Genomic DNA, 6935 nt, shown 5'->3' with positions numbered 1-6935 from the left:
ACTGACTAGGCTTTTAGTTTTTCCATCATAACAGTTGCCTAAATCGCCAGCCTTCCATGGGAAAAGATATTTTGACTTTTGGTTTTATAAAGACAAAAATACCCTGGAGATCACCAGTGTTTGGAATGTCTTTCTCTAAGAAAGAAACCTCATTATTAAGGCTATCATATGCAAACTGACAGGGATCAAATACTTGTACCTGTTCTGACATTGGATAGCACTTTGTTAAAGGAACAATTCCAAGGTGACAGCTTGTAAATTTGTGAGTTATTTTAGGGCAGAAAGGGTCGATATGATCATCTAGCCCTGCTTTGTGGGTCATAGAAATTTAGCCATTCCTTTTGGATGTAAGCCCAAAGACCAAGTCTGTCTGACATTTCAGTGCTCTTATTCCCTTCAAGTTATTTTTCTTCTCATGAAAAATAATAGCTTTTTGCTTCAGGAGTACTGCATCATTTTATAATTATGTCCAGTCCAAAGACAATTCTGATTTTGTAATCGATGCATTTGAATGGGGAAAAAATAGGAAGTAGTGACTAATTTTGATCTCTGAACAGTTTATCTAGGAAAGGGATAGATTTTCTCATCTCTTGTAGGATTCAAGTAAAGATTTGTTATCATTTTAGCTCAGTAAGAAGGCATGAGTGCAGATAGTGGACTAACACAGGGAAATTCTGTGACACGGGTTATGGAGGAGGATCTGACTAGATGCACAAATGATCCCTCCTGGCCTTCAGACTGCTGAATTACTTCATGCATGTTAACCATAGTTTACAGTAAATGTGTGCAGTGGAAATTACCAACATAACAAAACAGGCTGTAACACTTTGCTGTATTTCTTTTTATTTTTCCACATGTGAGCAAAATGCCAAAGAACTATGTAACAAGATAACACATTACAAATGATATTACCTATGCTCTTCTAAGAAAACTTTCCCTGTGTCTCTAATTGTGAGGGGGAAAAATGGATATTCTTGTAATGGCTGGTGCATTTGTAATAATTAAGGGTTAAGGTATATGGTTGGTACAAGAGGGGTGTTGATACTAGTGCACTTCTGTGCAGAAATGATGGGTTCCCCTTCCAACTCCCACCTATTGCTAGCTGGCTCGCTAAAACAAATAACACTGCATGCTAAATATAAGTGGCTAGATCCTACTGTGGATCCATCTGCAAACATACCACGTGCCAGTTGCTCTAGGTGGGGTATCTTGGCATGGACATCTGTTTACAGGGAAAGCCTTTTTTTGTTTTGCTGTCCTAATTGTTTCCATGTATCTCAGACTTGAGTTTCTCCCCTTTCATGGACATGAGAGCAATTAGCCAAGAACTTACAAGCTCAGCAGAGTTAGGGGAGTAGTTTATAAACAAATCAGGGTTGCTCACAAGGCATGTTTTCTCAGATCCGGGAAAATGGTAAATGCAGTCATCTCTCAATTAGTCTGACCAGCAAGGGGGAATTGGGATAACCTGGATAAAGAAAACACAGATACTACAAAACACATGTAAATGAGTCAATAAGATTGTATGATAAAGGCATAAAAGGGAAAAGGTTTATGATGCTTTTGGCTTAGATTCATGGGTGCTAATGAGCTCCTGAGCTGTGAAGTCTACACAGTGCACTGCTATATATTTTAGCCCAAGTCTACCACGTATGGTATAAACATTTCCCTGGTTCCACGGCCCTAAGAAATCCCATTTCTCAGTGGGGACTCTGTGTTCATGCACAGGGCTGTGAGCAAGAGCAGTGCTGCTCCTGAGTTGGGTCTGACTTGGCTGGCCTCTGCACTGACATCGCCAGGGCTCCTGGTTATAGGGTTAGTGCTGGTGCAACCCCCTCTGCGGCTATAGCATAGCTGATCTGCTGCACAGGCACCCTGCCCCATGGGTGGCAGAGCTCACTACATGCAAGGCTTTCCTGGGACCTAGTTTATGAATAGATATTCTTCTATCTGCTCTCTGTATTGTTGATGCTCTCCCATACTATAATTAAATGGTTTCTGTCTGCTGTTCTAATATTATCTACTTGCCAATACTTAAACTGACATTTTCATACACTTTTCTAAACACACTGCGTCAAAATTCAGCCTGACTTACACCGATGGTCTTTTCTGAGCTCTGAGAAAAATACAGTGGAAAGTGTCTTACAAAAAGTTAACCTGTAAAGCATAATATAACCAGACATACTATACTATGTGGTATCTTAAAAACTGCTGACCCATGGTCATGCAGCGCGCTAGTAAATTGAAGTATACTGGTATACTAAACCTCCAAAATCATAGTGTGTGCGTATATAGCAAAAAAAAAAGATGAGAATAGCCTTTTAAGGACTCACTGTTGTATAGATAAGTACTCTGTAGCATTTGCTTTCAGAATTAGTATTTATTAGCACATCAGATTTGGAACATGTAAATATTGTTAACTATTCTTGAACACTTAAATGTCCACTCTGAGTTCAAGTTCTGCATTGCTACATATTTCATTCAGTGCAACTTGTGTTCTCAGCTGTCTAAAACTACACAAGGTTAATACAGTTAAGTATGCTTAGTTTTTTACAAGGGACCCTCATGAGTTAAAGCCCTCTGTTCTGAATGGGCAATAATATCTCAAGGTATTTTATCAAAACCCAAGGGCTTATCTTGGACAAGATTTTCTCTTTCTGCTGATGTTCTTCCTAACGGATACCAGTTGGCCAAGCGATGTTGGGAGGGATGGTAAAGGCATATGTGTAGGCGTTGCACACAGTTGTAAAGCGATCAGGACCTTCGTGGTTCCCAGGCTGTTATGGATGGGAGCCTATCTCTAAGTCTGGTTACACTGCAGGGCTCCTAGCCAGCATCCTCATCCTGAGCAGCAGCAACGTTTACGCAGGTAACTCCACTGAAGTCCACTGGGCTCCCAGGATGTGAGACTTGTGAGAAAGGGTTGGAGAATGATGCCTTGAATATGCAACAGGCAAATGGCTATGACTACCTGCTCTCTTGGTAAAGTTAAGTTTTCTGCACTGACGCCGAAAGTTTTAGGAATCAAGCCCTTGTCTATTTTGTCACTGTCAAACCTGGGGAGGACAATGCTGATACACATCCACTTTGTAAATGTCTAAGGAGTTGTTTTTTTAAGAAGAGCCAGGTACATGTATACTAGTTGTCTCCTTAGCACAGAGCCTCTCCAGCACTCTAACCCTATACTTTAGTCACTACTGACAGGTAGAGGGCAAATTTGCATAATGAACTGTTTAAATATTCAGTTTTATCAAGGCTTCAAGGCACTATTTGTCCTCCGCATCTTCAATAGCTAGTGACCCTATCTAAATCAACATCATTTGTCAAATCAAATTAGGCTTGTTGTTAATTTCAGACAGTGATGTTCATCTTTTTGATGCTTTCAAACAACTCTGAGGTAAATCCCTGTGACATAATGCTGCTTAGATATGCTAAATGAGTCACTTGTTCAATGCTGCAATTGTCAGAAAAATATGAAACTTAGCTCTAAGGTAAATATTGTTGGGTCACTTGAAATGTATGCAAATTTGACATTTCTCTGCTGATTAGCATATCTACACATCAAAGTTTTCTATATATCACATCAGATATTTTTGATTCAGGAGAGTTAAGGTCAGTGGCACTTGGCATACTCTTTACTTTGCATCAGAGAAGATGAGAAATGAAAATCTTCTCAGGGAAACTTTCCAGCTCAAACCTTACTTTGCTGAAACAAGAACATTGCAGAGGAGCAGGGGAAAATAGCAGAGGTTCCTGTTTTTCAGTATAAAACTAATAAAGGAACATAAAGAGATTATTCACTTAACTAATGAATTCCAAAGGAAAAAAAAAAAAGGATAGATTAGGTGTTTGGGTGCAGAGGGAGTAAAAAGCTTCTCTTAATGTCTGCAATGAATTTGCCTATACAAAGTATACCTCTACATATAGATATGTAAGTTTGCCTTTGAAATGAGTGGTTTTTAAATGAAAAAAACCAAGAGGTATGTCCTGTTCTTTTAAAAGTTGCATTTTGATTTGTGGCTCAGACATGTCAGTGGGAGTTTTGCACTGTCCTTCCACAAATCTATCTGACCGTGATGGAGTGCTGCAGTTCATAAATTCATTAGCTCAGTGGTTGCTTCCATAGATGCTAATATAACTGGTCACAAGAGTTAATTGTTCACACATTTTGCACATCAGGCCTTTAGAGATCATCAATAAATTGTCAGTGGATTCAGGTCTCCAAAACTCTCTGTGAAAATCCATTATGTTCAATGACAAACGGGTCTTGGTTTGAATGGTCCTAGGCTGCCACGTACATCATCACGGGAAGGATAATTTATGTAGCCCTTTTGAAGTCCTGATACCTGAACAGATCTGTGTCAATGAGGGTAAAGAAGTACACAGCAAGCAGAGAGTAGGCACTAAAAATCCCAAAGAGCATCTTGCTGGAGAATAAACTCAGTGCACAAGTACAGTGACTTTCTGTTCTGCTGCAGTGGAGTAACTCGGTCACGTAGGGTTTTTTTCTTTCAAAAAGAGTGAAGGTATCTCAACTGCAGCATCCAGTGAATGCCAGCAAAATTTTGTTTTAAAGATAAAACAAACATTTTTCAAATTATTGGAGTAGAAAGATGTGTCAGACATCACTAACATATGTTTATTTTTCTTTTTCTCTCCTGTAACTGAAACATGGCCAAACTCTGTTTCCTTCTCCTTTACATTGTGTGAGTATGTGTGTGTATGTATATAGAGATATAAATGTTATACTTACTCTGCATGGAGACCTTACATGCTACATTCTAGAAATGACTGAATGGACTTCTTAGACTCCAGAAAATAAGACACAGAAATGCTGGTTGATCCATTATTACTGCAGGGCGTATAGCACCGCTCAACCACATTAGTAGTTGATGTTTGATGATAAATCAATAATAGCTTTTATCTTCTAAGTAAAAGATATTTTATTCTCTTCCGCCTGTCCTGTGATGGGTGATATAAAACCACGAACTGCACTCACATTCTTAAGGCAAGATTTTAAAACTATTTTGGTGTAAGATTCACATTTGCAAGCTGCCCATGCTTCCCGTATTGGCAATGATTTTGACAAATGTAAAAAAGTCACTAATATTTTGACACTTTCACTGCCCAACCATGATACCAGCTGGCTGTGAATTCAGTTATTCATTGTTCTGCTGTATTTTAAAGACTGGTCCAGAGCCAATGTACTGGACCAGCTCCATTCATTCATTTTCAAGATTGAAGTTTCAGCTAACTGTAGTGGCCATTTTTCAAATAGATCTGGAAATCTCTTCCAATTTAACAGGATCATACAGAACAGAAAAAGTCAAGTGTGCGTGTAGATTCAAAGCTCTTCTCCTCAAGGGATGGAATACATACGTTTCAGCACGAATCGACCTAGTCTTCACAGGATTTCTGACTGTTCTCATTTTTTTTAGGACATGACCAGTGTTTTCTTCACAGTAAAGCAAGCAAGCAAAAAAAAAAAAAATCTTTATAATGGTTAGATGGATTTAAAATAAAATTGAACTAAGGGACAGCTGTTCTGAATTCTTAAAATCAGAAATCACTACACTGGACTCAGGCTGCCTGAGATTTATAGCAAATCAATCGTTACTTTTAAAGAAACTAAAAAGAAACTTACACATTTTTGGTTCCAGATAGGCAAATACAACTTTAAAATGGACAGAGATGGAGCTCTCAGAAGTCCTTAGTGCACTTGCAGTGCAGACCAGAAGTACAGGACCCTTCGTAAGTCCAATCATTTCCAATCTGAGCATCCTGGAGAGCAGATATTCATCTAAGTTAGCAGATCCTTTTGAAGTGCCCTTCTTTAACAAATACAATAAAAATGTGCTTACTTAGTAAGTCTTCTTTATTGTGCCTGCTAACGTTTTACACTATTTTCCAAAGCCAGTAACAATATTCATCCCTCTGGCTTGTAACTCACTGATTAAAAAACAGATTGCCAGCAGTCATCTGCTATTGTCTGGCTTCTTAAATTCTGTTTCTGGTTTAATTTACTTGATTGTTCCATGCACTATTCATGAGTTCTATAATATTCCAAACTTTAATTTCAACAGATTAATTCTTACTAATTATTCAACATATGAACCTGCACATGAGAATTGTACTGTATGCACCATCCTGAGGCACAGAATGCAATGTCGAATCATTTTCTGATTTCAAGTGGAAAACAAACTAATTATGTGGAAATATGATAATATATTGTGCTGCAGGGACCAGCCCTTTGTCTGTTTAGAAATGTTTACTTATGATCGGCTCCCTGTGTTATTTCTTCCAGGAGGAGCTGCCCTTTCTTAATGCATAAACATTATTGACTTGTCCATGATTCTTTACTTCAAGAAAGCTGATTTACATAATTTTATATTACTTCCGTCTGGTGGAAACAAACAAGACATCCCAGGAAAGTAATAATTGAGCTAGCTGTAGCAATCTTCTGGAAAGATAAGACACGGAAGTCCTTGGAAATGAAGGATCACTTATTTCTCTTTTATTTCTCCTACTTTTTTTTTAAGCTGTCATGCAGCTTTACCTCTGTGCTGTTTGATTTGATGTATATCAGCATCCAGCACTTCAGCACAGCATGGGGTGCAAATCAACCATCAAAAATTCAAGTTAGAACATGCTTTCTTAGTTTTCTGTCAACGTACCCCAGTCGAGGCTAATTGGGTAACATTGGTACTGTGAAATATCGTGATATTGGATCATTTGTTGTTTGGGAGAAGCGTGGTGAAGTCCTGCCATCGTCAGTGAAGCTGTCAGCAGTCTGGCCTGTGGTCTCAGCCTTACCAGGCTAGAAACTGTGGCAACAGAGCAAAACCTCACTGTAATGCTGCTCAGCTGAAAAAGAAATTATTTAGTCAAATACGGGGGGGGGGGGGGGGGGGAAAAAAAACCCCCCCCCCCCAACA

Source organism: Pygoscelis adeliae, unplaced genomic scaffold (assembly GCF_000699105.1).
Source record: "Pygoscelis adeliae isolate BGI_AS28 unplaced genomic scaffold, ASM69910v1 Scaffold181, whole genome shotgun sequence".
Lineage (NCBI taxonomy): Eukaryota > Metazoa > Chordata > Aves > Sphenisciformes > Spheniscidae > Pygoscelis > Pygoscelis adeliae.
Note: the sequence above shows the minus strand (reverse complement) of the source record.